Source organism: Pelobates fuscus, chromosome 2, assembly GCF_036172605.1.
Source record: "Pelobates fuscus isolate aPelFus1 chromosome 2, aPelFus1.pri, whole genome shotgun sequence".
Taxonomy (NCBI): Eukaryota; Metazoa; Chordata; class Amphibia; order Anura; family Pelobatidae; genus Pelobates; species Pelobates fuscus.
Genome location: NC_086318.1, coordinates 9,203,486 through 9,218,733, shown reverse-complemented (window position 1 = coordinate 9,218,733; position 15,248 = coordinate 9,203,486). Strand labels below are relative to the sequence as shown.

At 49.0% G+C, this 15,248-nt stretch overlaps 1 protein-coding gene across 1 annotated transcript in view; it reads left to right on the top strand.

The window, feature by feature from the left end:
- Positions 1 to 15,248, top strand: part of LOC134585976 (extracellular calcium-sensing receptor-like) — a 47,106-nt gene that overhangs the window by 30,599 nt on the left and 1,259 nt on the right. The gene's annotated exons all lie outside the window — the stretch shown is intronic.

Here is a 15,248-nt window from a genome sequence, read left to right as displayed (position 1 = left end):
CTCGGCCTGTAAGTAATGGGCCGTGGCTCCTTGCTGCGGTGTCCCAAGCCTCCTCTCATACATCTTAGCAGGGCAGCCGGACGAGTATGGGAAAAACAGACCCCAGTCCCAGCACCCTTTGCCTGGAAGGTTGTGGCATCTCTCCCATAGCCCCCTCCCCAAAATCACCAGGAGCCCCCCCTCTCCCCACTCTAGGCCCCAGAGACCAGGGGTCAGGGAAGTTCGGGCCCTACAGGCCCTAAAAAACCCCCCTCCCAAACACAGTCCCGGTCCCCCCCCGCTGAGCAGAAAGAGAAACAACTCTGGGCCAACATACTATACCGGCCTCCGAAGTCAGCGCCGACCTGCTCCCACCTCCTGCCATTCGATCGGAAGAAAGTCCAGATCCCGGTGCGCAGGCCTCATGTCAGGTAGGTCTCCTCGAGCAGCTACTCCCAGGGCCTTCAGGAAAGCTCCCGGGTCCCCGGTAGGGGTCAGAGTAAGGGTCTTCCCCCCTCTAAAGGCCATAAGACGAAATGGGAACCCCCATGCATACTGTATGTTTGCTCCCCGCAGGGTTTCCGTAACGGGCCTCCACTCCCGTCTCCTCTGCAGCGTACTGGGGGCTAAGTCTTGGTACACCTGGATTTCTTTTCCGTCGTGTATAATCTTGGCCTCTCTGCTTTTACGCAGTAGTGCTTCCTTCGTCTGGAAGAAGAGGAACCGGACGATGACATCCCGAGGGGAGTTGGCGTCAACCCTTCTCGTTCGGAGGGCTCGATGGGCCCTCTCCATGTGCCACCTGTCTTCAGGGAGATCTGGCAAGAGAGGTCTGAATAGCGCCATGAGAATCACTGGTAGCATGCCCTCCTTTTCGCCCTCCGGCAGGCCACGTATACGGAGATTATTTCTCCTAGACCTGTTGGACATATCTTCGATAGCCAGCTCCGTTTCAGTCACTCGGGCCGCCAGGCCATTAAGATGGGCTACCGCCGCATTATGGGCCTTGGTTGTGGCCTCCATCCGTTCCTCGAGTCGGGCGGTGCGTGTGCCCAGGGCCGCGATCTCGCCACGGAGCACCTCTGTGGCGTTCACAATTTCGCCAGCCAGGTAAGACTGGACTCCATCGAGGCGCTCCAGGATTTGTGATGTTTCGCTCCTTTTCCTGCTATCTCCCAGCGCCTCGTGTGGTGAGGATGGTCGGGGCGAAGGGCTCCGTCCGGCGCCATCTTGGGGATCCTGAGGCCCGGTCTTATGAGCCGTCATCAGGTCCAGAACTGTCGTTCCTCCCTTGGTCCCCCTCCTGGGTTGTTTTTTAGAGTTCTCCTTGTCCATGCTTGGCAAAAGGTGTCGATTTGGGTCTAGATTAGTGCTAAAGTAAGCTGTAAATTGTGCGTTGGGGCAGGAGCTCTACACAGCCACGTCCAGCTCGATCCCTGGTCAGGCCACGCCCCCTGTACGTTTTTTATGTTTAAAAAAATACTGTTATCATTAGGAGGTTTTTTCAATAAAATTTGAATTGTACTCTTAATAGTTGATAACATGAGAATTATGCTGACTGTTATTTACATACAGTTATTTAGGTAAATGAGAAAAATATAATTTGCATAATAATTTGGAAGAGGGTGTAACTATGTGGTCTACTATTGCCAAATGGGAATTTATGCAGGTCTCCCACCTGGTGGACACTCCCCTAGGGGACTAGATGGAAGACTGGGACACATAACGTACAGTAGCCAATCACAGTGGCTCGGGTTTAAACACCCCCTATGCACAATGAAATCCCTCCTCTCTATCCTGGAGATAATTGGGAAGAAATCCAATTATCTCCAGGGATAAAGGCAAACCGCCATTTTACATGGTACATTAAAAATACATAAAAATACATAACTGTAAAAATACCGAATACATTTGATTTGCGTAACGTATCCCCAGATAGCCTGGATCTGAGCGCACATTACTACCGAATAGCGCTCAGACCCAATGCACACAGTTCAATCGCCATGGAGTCAAAGTCTTTCACATGTGTCTTTCGGGATACGATTGACTCCATGGGATGGCTATCTGGGTTAAGTCCATTCGTATCATCAAAAGTCCCGAACGGACCGGTGTTCGTATGCCCGATGATAAGAAGGGCAGTCGGCAGTTTCAGCAGTGTTCGGTAGAAAAAGTGTCCGCTTAGAGTTCCATAAGTTCTTCGTCGAACACCGCTGTTCATTCGCGTGTTTAAAATGGCCGCCACCATACGGTTAGAATGAAGTGGTGTCTGCGGTTAACCAAAACGTTCTAATTGGGGCCAAGAGGTTAACCAGCAGCACACTTCTCTTCTGGGTGGCCGTCCGTTCGGTAGTTTTATTCTGTATAATCTTGCAATAAACGAACAGGGACATACGGGCAGGTAATTCCACGAATGTAGATAAAACAGACGAACCAGCAATTAGTAGTTATACAGATGGATCTATCACAAGTGACTTTTATGAAGTACATAGAACTCTGCTGTGATGTTGGGTGTTTTGTGTTCTTTTTTATTTATTTGTTTGACCAGGCAATTAACGCCTGTTCAGAGTTAATTTTAAAGGGACACTATAGTCACCTGAACAACTTTAGCTTAATGAAGCAGTTTTGGTGTATAGAACATGCCCCTGCAGCCTCACTGCTCAATCATCTGCCATTTAGGAGTTAAATCCCTTTGTTTATTAACCCTAGTCACACCTCCCTGCATGTGACTTGCACAGCCTTCCATAAACACTTCCTGTAAAGAGAGCCCTATTTAGGCTTTCTGTATTGCAAGTTCTGTTTAATTAAGATTATCTTATCCCCTGCTATGTTAATAGCTTGCTAGACCCTGCAAGAGCCTCCTGTATGTGATTAAAGTTCAATTTAGAGATTGAGATACAATTATTTAAGGTAAATTACATCTGTTTGAAAGTGAAACCAGTTTTTTTTTCATGCAGGCTCTGTCAATCATAGCCAGGGGAGGTGTGGCTAGGGCTGCATAAACAGAAACAAAGTGATTTAACTCCTAAATGACAATGAATTGAGCAGTGAAATTGCAGGGGAATGATCTATACCAGTGATGGCGAACCTATGGCACGCGTGCCACAGGTGGCACGCCGAGCCCCCTCTGTGGGCCCCCTGTGGGCACACCTTAGGGCACACCGGCCCGGCGGGCGCAAAACCGGAGTGACCGGCAGGAGGTGAGCGCATAGCGCTCCCTCCTGCCAGGCACTCTGTCTAGCGTGGCCGAGCGCGCCGCGGTACAGGAACTTATGTTTCCTGTACCCGGGCGGACGGAAATGGAGTGCTCACAGAGAGAGCACTTCCTGTCCGGCTGGGTACAGGAAACTGAGCTCCGCAGTGCGCTCGGCCACGCTACAAGATCAAGGACAAGTGTGTGTGTGTGGGGGGGGGGGTGGTAGGAATGAAAACTAAGGGAGGGATGGGAGGTAGAAAGAAAATTGAAGGGGGAAGAAAACTGAGGGAGAGATGGGGGAGAAAACTGAGGGAGAGATGGGGGAGAAAACTGAGGGAGAGATGGGGGAGAAAACTGAGGGAGGGATGGGGAGAGAAAAAAGTGTGGGATGGGGGAAAGAAAACTGAGGGAGAGATGGGGGGGAGAAAACTGAGGGAGAGATGGGGGAGAAAACTGAGGGAGGGATGGGGGGAGAAAACTGAGTGTGGGATGGGGGAAAGAAAACTGAGGGAGGGATGGGAGGAGGAAGAAAACTGAGGGAGAGATGGGGGGAGAAAACTGAGGGAGAGATGGGGGGAGAAAACTGAGGGAGGGATGGGGGGAGAAAACTGAGTGTGGGATGGGGGAAAGAAAACTGAGGGAGGGATGGGGGGAGAAAACTGAGTGTGGGATGGGGGAAAGAAAACTGAGTGTAGGATGGGGGAAAGAAAACTGAGGGAGGGATGGGGGAAAGAAAACTGAGGGAGGGATGGGGGAAAGAAAACAGTGGGGGGGGGACGACATACACACAGCACCCCTGCCCTACACATATCACCCCACACAAACACACACACACACACACATCACCCCACACAAACACACACACATCACCCCACACAAACACACACACATCACCCCACACAAACACACACCCCACACACACATACACATCACCCCACACACATACACATCACCCCCACACATACACATCACCCTACACACAAACACATCACCCCACACACAAACACATACACTGTATTCCTCAATGCAGTGTGTGTACACTTAGCAGTCTGTCCGTGTGTGTACACTCAGCAGTCTGTCTGTATGTGTACACTCAGCAGTCTGTGTGTGTGTGTACACTCAGCAGTCTGTGTGTGTGTGTGTACTCAGCAGTCTGTGTGTGTGTGTACACTCAGCAGTCTGTGTGTGTGTGTACACTCAGCAGTCTGTGTGTGTGTGTGTGTGTGTATTTAGCAGTCTGTGTGTGTATTCAGCAGACTGTGTATTCAGCAGTCTGCTAAATACAGACAGACTGCTAAATACACATACAGACAGACTGCTTAATACACATACAAACAGACTGCCGAGCACACACACAAACTGCTTAATACACACACAGAGATGTTAATTAGTTCGGACAACTGTATGAGTTGTTTTTTCTAAACTTAAACCTCAGTATTCAGGTTTAATTGCCGTTTTGGCACTTTGAGGGAAAAAAAATTGGCATGTATTACGGTCTGGGCACTCGGGCTCAAAAAGGTTCGCCATCACTGATCTATACACTAAAACTGCTTTATTTAGCTAAAGTAATTTGGGTGACTATAGTGTTCCTTTAATATTTTAATTTGGTGTTTGTGTGTACGTTATCTCCTTTTTCTAACTGATAAAGAGATAATAGTTTTTTATTTTATTTTTTAAATGCACGTATTCACATGTAAGAAGCCAGAATGCATAAAGACATATACACAATCTAGCAAATCAACGTCCATTCTGGATTCTTGAACGTGAGTACAAACATTCTTAATCAAGTTTTTGCTGAGAAATACTTTAGATCCAAAAAAGGGAGGATCTCCCGGAAGCTTGCCATGCCAAAAAAACCGCACACAAAAGTTTTAGGCTGAAATGAAAAAGGAGAGAATGCCTTCAAAAACAGAAATGTTAAGGGTTTTTTTCAATTAGCAAAATCAAATTAATACTTGGTGTGACCAACCTTCCCTTCAAGCAGCATTAATTCTTCTAATACACTCGCATACTGTTTTGTAAGGAACTCGGCAGGTAGGTTGTTCCAAAATTCTTGGAGAACTAACCGCAGTTATTTAGTCTCATTTGCTCTGCTCTCTTCATGTAATTCTGGACAAATGCGATAATGTTGAGACGATGGCTCTGTGGGGGTCATACTATTAATTACAAGTCTCCTTTTTCTTTCTTACACTGAAAATAGTTTTTAATGATTTTGTCTGTAAGTTTGGGGTCATTGTCATGCTGCTAGTGATGTCCCGAATAGTTCGTTGGCGAATATAGCTTGTTCACGTTCGCCACGGCGGGCGAACATATGCGATGTTCGGTCCGACCCCTATTCGGCATCATTGAGTAAACTTTGACCCTGTACATCACAGTCAGCAGACACATTCCACCAATCAGCAGCAGACCCTCCCTCCCAGACCCTCCCACCTCCTGGACAGCATCCATTTTAGATTCATTCGGAAGCTGCATACATTTTATTTTTTTAATTCTTTATTTTTGTAGTGCATGGAGGTATAACAAATGAGCATGTGGTACCCCAACGGCATTCCTCATGCTTTTAAAGTAACAATTGTAACAATAGGGTATATGTTAATACGTGCACATTTTATATGTTAAATTATTATGAGGTTTGTCAGTCAGATTCAACAACTTGGTAGTGTTTAGACAGGCTTAGACAATTTAAGAACATCTTTGAATTTAAAGAGGCTTAAGCTTACGTCATAGTGAATACGTTATATTAAGCAGTGCGTGAGTATATAAATCTACATACTGAGAACCAGGGTGAGGCTATCTATGTCTGAGGTGGTTAACTATGACAGGCCCTGGCATGTTTGTTAGTCTGGCCTGCATGGTTGTCTGGCATGAATAAAAGTAGCATGTTTCAACTATATTAGTAGTTAGACTAGTTTGCACTAAAACATGGAAGACATCCTAGTATGAATCGTGATCAACCGCTCTCAGAGACTATGCATTGCGACATGTATATGATGTGGAAAGGTTAACTGTTATGACTGTCTATAGACGAAGTGGCTTTAGCTGCACCTTAAGGATCACCAGTCCGTGGGTGCTGTATCTCTGCGACTGCTATTCAGGAGCCATAGATTGCCGGGTATTGTTGCCAATGCTATTCAGGAGCCATAGATTGCCGGGTATTGTTGCCAATGCTATTCAGGAACCATAGATTGCCGGGTATTGTTGCCAATGCTATTCCGTGGCCGAGTCCTGTAGCCTCCTGGTGGGCTAGAGTCCATAAAGCCCGGTGCTGGCCCTCCAAAGTCATGGTACTGCCCAGTCATCCTATGCCCGTTCGGGGCCTGGGTCTGAGGCTGGCGCATGGAGCAGCACTGCAGTGCTTGGTAAGGATGCCGGTCTGGTCTCGTACCTGCAGAAGGGGCTGTAGCATCCTGTGAGGGGTTTGTAGTCCGACAGGGCTCTGGGTCGGCCCCGGTGTTTTCGGCTGCTGGGCCCGGTCGGTCCGTCTCGCGGGTCCGGTCCGGTGCCTCTCGTCTCTCCGCGTGTGCCTCAGAGGCCTTTTTATCATGGGCTTGGGAGCTCGTCTCCTCTGGTGGCGAGGGGTTCGCTTGCGGCGTGTGCAGTACATCGGGGTGGGCCCTCTGCCACCCTTACGACTGGGTGTTTGTATAGCAGGAGCTTGGGGATGAAGTGTGCTCATGGTGTGTCGCCCTCCCGTTCCCTGCTCCTTTACCTCCTGGGTTGTTGGGGGTGGCGGTTGTTCCAATCACTTGTATAGTTTGACCCAGAAGTCATTGAATATCTTGTCAAGGCGTTTGAGCACCTGATAGGGGACGTAACAGGGATTAAACTCATAGGAATAGTACTACTTAAGACACCTTATAATAACGCAGAGAGAGGAGTCTGAAGAAGAGGAGTCAGAGGATGAAGGTGGCTTTGAGGAGGTGGAAGACCAAACACAGCAGGCATCCCAGGGGGCTTGTTGTCACCTTTCGGGGACCCTTGGTGTTGTATGTGGCTGGGTGGAGGAAGAGACCTTCAATGACATCAGTGAGGACAAGGAACGGGACATGGCTAGCTTGGTATCCAACCTTGTGCAAATGGGGAGTGTTACAAATCGCTATTTGTAACTGGCCCTTTAAATGGAAAATTGCCCTGCTTCCCTGGATTGTGGAGAAGCCTATTTGCCAGCCTCCTTCCTCATGACTATGGCCCCTGGAAGATTGTGCCCCTGAAAACTTATTAACTTTTATTGGGTGTGTATGGCCCTTTAAGAACCGTCAGGGGACATATTGTGACTTTGCTGAACAATACCCCTTTAAGACTATGTCCCCAGACCTGTAAAATAACTTGCCCCTGGCTCTCTCCCACTTGGTTCAGTAAATAGGGCTTACTGAACCAAGTATTACACAGGAGGACCACCCAGAAGTTAAAGTGTGCAGGCAATTTACCTCCCAGGCTGTGAGGTTACTGCAGGGTAATTGCACGTGGCGGCGGCCATCTTTGTTCATTCGAACGCGGTCAGCGGTGTATGCTAAAGATTCTGTGGAACTGAAATCGGCTACACATTTTACCGAACACCGCTGACCCTTACCTTCTCCTACACTTCTTTTTCAGCTCCAGAGACTAAGTCCCGTTCGAAAGTCATTTTTCGGCATGAAATTGACCGACCGCACAGCCCAAATCTATGGAACTGTTTTGGGCAGGAAATTGTGATGCTGTCGGTCATAAAGGGACCTCCAGCTAACTTTTGATCCACTGGGGGGATTTGGCTGATTTTTGGAAGTGTTTATGTTTGATGTATGCTGAGTTCAAATATGTAATTTGTATGGAGATTGAATGTATAGTTTTAAAGTTACAGTGTATGTGTGAAAACTGTATTTTTACTGTATGCTATAATTATGTTATGTGTTTATCTGAGGGGAGGAGACGTGGGGGTGGTACCATGTAGGTGATTGGTTAATTTCAACCTCCCCCTGGGAGTGTCCTGTGTGTACCTTTTTGTAATAAAAAGCAGGCTGGGTGTCCCAGTCCTCAGTTCTTCTTGACCCTTCAAAACGTAGCCTTGTCTCGTTATTGGAGGGAATTGCTGTATCACACTGGGGATTGCTATGTTCTGCATATTCCCCTGAGCTTAATCACTTAGCTCTTTTAAGAGCTTGTTCCGGATACGCTCTCCTGGAGGAGAGGTCTTCCCCGCACGGTCCAGAATGCTGGAGGTTCATTCCAGGGTGGAAGGAAGACGGCGCGGCTCCAGTTAAGCTCCGGCGGTTGTGGAGCGTGCGGTGGTTGTGGTGTCATCTGCAGTGCTTGGAGTCCTCTGTAAGCGCTAGGAGCATCCATCAACGGAGGGTACTCGGTCGGAGTACACGGAGCTCCGTTACATTGGTGGCAGCGGTGGGATGGCGTCCTAGTGCGAGGAGAAGCAGCTCGGAGACACTGGTAACGTTTGGAATTACAAATTGAGGGCAACGCTAGTATCCGTACAGCGCCCCTGGCTACAGCAGGATGGAATCAGCTAGTTTTCGGACAGCGTTCCATGATGAGGAGGAGGAGGCGGCCGCAGATTACAGGGATGCAGACAGAAAGGAACTCTGGAAGACGCCCAGTGGCGGCGAGGTGAGAGTCTCCCCAGTGATGAGCAGCGGCTACAGAAGCGTGTGGCAATGCGGATGTATCAATTGGGAGAGCAGCCCCTGGATGAGTGGGTGACCAGACTAGAGACCCTGGTACGGCGAGAGATCTGGCTAGACAACGCATACCAGGCCCTCTGGTGGCATACCATTCGACTTACCCCCTGGACGGCCGAGCACGACTTACCGTAGGGGGATGATTATGATGGCCCGGGTCTATTATGGGATGCATTGGAGGACAGCATTGATCTTGGCAGCACGGAGGGGTCTAGGTTTTGGGACATCTACGACTACCGGATGGGCATGTATGTCTGGGCTGACGAACGCGAGGTGAGAAAAGACATGACCCACCTGGTAACAAGGGACTGGGAGCTGGAGCAGGACTACCAACACCTGCTCAGCTTCGTGCAGCCCCAACCTACCCGACAAGCAGAACCAGACCTCACTGACTGGTCCGGCGATGACCTCCAGATGGCAGGTAGAGATGGGACCGAGGTCTCTCTACCGGCCCTACAGGGATGCTGGGCAACCAACCCAGATCTCCAGCGGCAGTGTGTACCCCAGGGGGCCGAAGGTGTCCTCCTTCCCCCCCAGCGGCAGTGTGAACCCCAGGGAGCTGAAGGTGTCGGCCTTCCTCCCCAGCGGCAGTGTGTGTTACAGGGAGCTGAAGGTGTCGTCCTTCCTCCCCAGCGGCAGTGTGTACCCCAGGGGGCCGAAGGTGTCGTCCTTCCCCCCCAGCGGCAGTGTGTACCCCAGGGGACCGAAGGTGTCGTCCTTCCCCCCCCAGCGGCAGTGTGTACCCCAGGGGGCCGAAGGTGTCGTCCTTCCCCCCCAGCGGCAGTGTGAACCACAGGGAGCTGAAGGTGTCGTCCTTCCCCCCCAGCGGCAGTGTGAGTTACAGGGGGCCGAAGGTGTCGACCTTCCCCCCCAGCAGCAGTGTGTCCTACAGAGAGCAGAGACAGTTGGTCCCTCTCTACAGCAGCAGGACAATGTTACGGGAGTGGAGACAGGCGGTCTCCCTCTCCAGCGGCAGCCTGTGTTTCCCGGAAAGGAGCACAGCACCCCCTCTCCCCAGCGGCAGCTTCCCCTAACAAGGGGAGACACCAATCCCCCAGACGGCGCAGATGGGACCGTGGTCTCTGTGCCTGACCTACAGGGATGCTGGACAACCTGTCCAGATCCCCAACTGCTCTCACTGGGACAACAGGAGGAGGGGGTAAGTACAAATGCCCCTCCCCAGCTAACTCCTAGAGTGGCACCAGGGTTAACAGAGGCGACATTAACCCTCACTGACTCCTATGTTTCCCTGGCCACTGAGCCAGACTACGTTACCAGCACCCCAGCAGAAGAGCTGGCAGCTGGGCAGAGTGCAGTCGGCCTCTGCCCTACCTTTGTCCCTGGTCCAGAGCCTGATGTCCCGCAGGCTACCCCAGCAGAAGAGCTGGCAGCTGGGCAGAGTGCAGTCGGCCTCTGCCCTACCTTTGTCCCTGGTCCAGAGCCTGATGTCCTGCAGGCTAACCCAGCAGAAGAGCTGGCAGCTGGGCAGAGTGCAGTCGGCCTCTGCCCTACCTTTGTCCCTGGTCCAGAGCCTGCAGGCTTTGTCCCTGGTCCAGAGCCTGCAGGCTGATGTCCTGCAGGCTATCCCAGCAGAAGAGCTGGCATCAGGGCAGAGCGCCGCTGGCCTCTGCCCTTCAAGTCCCCACAGCATGTTACCACATCACCACAGCAAAATACCCAGGTGCAGTAATTGTGTCTTGTGGGTGGGTCACCCTTGTACCTGTTTGTTGTGGGTGGGCTACTCTGGCATTTGGTTATTGTGGGTTGGTAGATCGACTAACGGAGGCACTGACCGACAGAAGGTCAGGTGCCTGGTTAGTCTTCCCCCCAAAGGGGAGATGTGTTACAAATCGCTATTTGTAACTGGCCCTTTAAATGGAAAATTGCCCTGCTTCCCTGGATTGTGGAGAAGCCTATTTGCCAGCCTCCTTCCTCATGACTATGGCCCCTGGAAGATTGTGCCCCTGAAAACTTATTAACTTTTATTGGGTGTGTATGGCCCTTTAAGAACCGTCAGGGGACATATTGTGACTTTGCTGAACAATACCCCTTTAAGACTATGTCCCCAGACCTGTAAAATAACTTGCCCCTGGCTCTCTCCCACTTGGTTCAGTAAATAGGGCTTACTGAACCAAGTATTACACAGGCGGACCACCCAGAAGTTAAAGTGTGCAGGCAATTTACCTCCCAGGCTGTGAGGTTACTACAGGTTAATTGCACGTGGTGGCGGCCATCTTTGTTCATTCGAACGCGGTCAGCGGTGTATGCTAAAGATTCTGTGGAACTGAAATCGGCTACACATTTTACCGAACACCGCTGACCCTTACCTTCTCCTACACTTCGTTTTTCAGCTCCAGAGACTAAGTCCCGTTCGAAATCTATGGAACTGTTTTGGGCAGGAAATTGTGCTTGCGGTCGGTCATAAAGGGACCTCCAGCTAACTTTTGATCCACTGGAGGGATTTGGCTGATTTTTGGAAGTGTTTATGTTTGAAGTGTGCTGAGTTCAAATATGTTAATTTAAAAAATATGGAGATTGAATGTATAGTTTTAAAGTTACAGTGTATGTGTGAAAACTGTATTTTTACTGTATGCTATAATTATGTTATATGTTTATCTGAGGGGAGGAGACGTGGGGGTGGTACCATGTAGGTGATTGGTTAATTTCAACCTCCCCCTGGGAGTGTCCTGTGTGTACCTTTTTGTAATAAAAAGCAGGCTGGGTGTTCCAGTCCTCAGTTCTTCTTGACCCTTCAAAACGTAGCCTTGTCTCGTTATTGGAGGGAATTGCTGTATCACACTGGGGATTGCTATGCTCTGCATATTCCCCTGAGCTTAATCACTTAGCTCTTTTAAGAGCTTGTTCCGGATACGCTCTCCTGGAGGAGAGGTCTTCCCCACACGGTCCTGAATGCTGGAGGTTCATTCCAGGGTGGAAGGAAGACTGCGCGGCTCCAGTTAAGCTCCGGCGGTTGTGGAGCGTGCGGTGGTTGTGTTGTCGTCTGCAGTGCTTGGAGTCCTCTGTAAGCGCTAGGAGCATCCATCAACGGAGGGTACTCGGTCGGAGTACACGGAGCTCCGTTACAGGGAGTTTGCGGTTGTGCAAATGGACTGTTTGCGGTTGTGTGCGGTGCGTTAAACGGGGAGTTTGGTCTGTCACTGTGAAGCGGGCGTAACCCTTATGTGGTGGAATCTCGGTAAAAATAAATTTAGTAGGCCGAGATTACCACGTGGCATGCGTACGTGCATATGCTGACGTATCGGTCGGTTGGTTGCACGTGGCAAAGATACGATCAGTAGTGTACAGAGCATGTGCGAGAATACAGGATGTAGTATTCCATTGTGCTGGACAAGCCATGCGGTCAAGCAGGAAGTTAGTTCTTGTTCGTTTTGATTGGTTAAGAGAAGGTGTGGGTGGAGCTTAATATGGGAGGAGTTATGTGTCTATATAAGGAGCCTGCACTATTGTCCGGGGCTCAGAACTTCTTGTATTTTGGTGACATTAGTCCCTCTGAGTCCCGATCGGTGAACCGAATAAAGAATCTCTTCCTTCCTGAAGAAACCTGTGTCCATCTCTCTGTGCTTGGCTTCCGTCAGTTTCTCCGGTATCATTTGGTGCATTGGCCGGGAAGCTCATCGTAGCTGAGAAGCAGAGGTGTGAGACGGTCTATCTTTGCCCACGTTCTCTACGGCTGCACCCCTGAACTTCTGCGTGGACCTCCCTTCGTCTCGGCGCCACTGGTCTGTTGTCCAGGAGATCATCGGCCTCTACGTAGTAAGTGCTGGGGTGTCCCCGTCAATGAGTAGATAGACTAAAAGGGTTCTGTTGTAAATTCCGCCCTCTAGTTCGCTATATGTGGTGCTTGGGCAGTGTGGCTAACCAAATCGGATGTAGATAGTTTTAGGTAGTCCATCAAGGTACTGGCCAATAGATTAGTTGGGAATTGTATATGTGTTAAAGATTGTTTAGTAGCGTGTATATCTTGTTAGATAGCGTGAGCTCTGCCGTCTAGCGAGAGTGTTAATAGTGTGTAGCTGTATTATAGTGCACGGTACCATAACCCTGTATATTTACTGACACTGTATATAAATACTAATAATTGTCGTCTATTGCATGTCTAACACCATAACCACTAATAATTGTATTGTGACCTTAAATTGTACTTTGACCTATGCTAACCGTACTGTAACTGCTGTTTGTAAAGACGATGTTACTGGGGTATGTTATAGACGGGTAATATTGCGGAAGTTCGCGTTCGGAAAATGTTATGTTCGCGACATCTCTACATGCTGCTGAATACACTGGGGCCAATCAGATGCCTCCCTGATGGTATTACACAATTGATAAGTATCTGTCTGCACTTTTTAGTATTGAGAACTTTTTTGAATTTTTTGGCTAGAAGTCTTCCACTTCAGATCAGACCTTTTCTGGCTGTAGATGGGTGTACCAGTGTCCCATTGGTTTCTACTAATTCTGAACTGATGCCACTCCTGGACCTTTCCATTTGCGATGCAAAGTAAGCATGATGTGTAATATCTGCTGAACTAGGTTCTATTGTCCGAGCACTGTGTCTACGGTCTTTAGTGTTTGTGCTAATTCAGAATAATTGTACAGCACATCTGTAAAGCCCTGTTTGCCTAAGAATTTCTGCCTGGGAGAGACCTTGCATATGTGTTTTGTTCTCTTGCCCAGTCTTGCCATGGTGTGTGTTTTGAAATTAAAATGTTGTGGCGAACAGAACCTCGCCAGAGGCTCCTGAAGGAGCCTGCTTGCCAGCCTCCTGCCTCAGGACTATGTTAAGCCAAATTGATACTTTGTAGCAATTTCCACTGCAGTGTTCTAAGTGTTCGCCTGGGTGGCCGCATTTCATATGAACGACCACGAACGCAAGCAGCGGTGTTTGGGCATGAATCTCATGGAACTAAAATCGGACACAGAAACTCCTAAACACCGCTGTACTTCCATCATCGCCTGTGTTCGGTTCTACCCCACTTAGAAAGGCGCTGTTCGGTGGAAACGTTCCCACGAACAAGGGGAACAGGCTACACAAGTAATTTAAGGATTATGTTCGGTGTTTTATGTACTTCTGAAAAGAGACCGACCGTTAGCCCTGATTCCCTGGAACTGTTTTGGGCATAGGACCAGGTGCACGGTCGGTCAAATAATTGACTTCCATGAAAATCCCGAACCCCTGAACCGATCTGGGTGATTTTTGGATATGTTGGTCACCCAGATCGGGCCAACAGGCGATGTGACTTTTGTGGGGTTTTCATTTGTTTTGGGGTGCTTTTGGGGTTTGTTAAATTATATGTTTTTGCACATGAGAAATAATTTAATTATATGTTTGTGTGCTCAGGAAATTATCTCTCAGGCACAGGGGAGGAGTGTGTGGAATGTGTGCTTGTAACTAGTCTCCACTCAGGTCCAGTGGGGAATGCTCCTGGAATGTGATTAAGGAAACCTCTTGCATGGGGAGTTGCATAAAAGACTGTATGTGGCTCCCATTAAACCAATTCCAGTTCATCCCCAGCATAGAGCCTTGTCTCATGTCTGTGAGAGAAGGATATACAGGCTATATCACTAGCTCTTGTATGAGCTATCCTGCTATACTCTCTGGAGAGAGAAAGCTGGATCCCTGACTTGGGTACAGGGTGGCTGGAGGACATAGAGACCCCAGCCAAGCTGCGACGTCTAGTGCTGATTGTGTTTGGTGGAGTGCTTGGAGTACTCGCTGAGCACTAGGAAGCAGCGATTGGCGGAGGTACCCAGTCGGGGTGCCAGGCGGTACGCCACAAATGTCTTCAGCTATTTCACCTTGGTAATAGAGATTGACTGTCCTTCACTTAGTTTTATTCCTTAAATCATAGCTGTTTCTGTTTCACTAAATGATTGTGTTTCAGCCAACATATTAAATGAACACTATAGGGCCAGGAACACAAACATGCAATGTGAACAAAAAATCCCTTACTTACGTCCCTTAAATACAGTAAAAACTCACCTTTGTTCCAGCGCTGTGCGCGACTGACGGTGCTGCCTATGCATCTGATCTGCCTCCTCTGCTGCCATCATTAGAATTGCATCCAGAGGAAAGCATTAAATTGGCCTAGATTGTCAGTTCTGATGATCTTAGCTAATGAGGCGGGTTGCAGCCAAATGCCACCCTGGCCAGACAGCATTTCTTCATTGAGATACATTGAATCAAGTGCAGCACTGCCCCAGGAAGCACTTCTCGTGGCTGTCTAAGTGACTTTCACTAGAGGTGCTAATATGCAGCATTTTTAACACTTATAACATTTTTTGCACAGTTTTGTATGTTTGTGTATATATAAACACACAGGTTAGACTACTTTAGGAGCACAGTACATCGGAGCTTGGAGAAATGGGAGAATGGCCAATCTATAAGGAGAGAA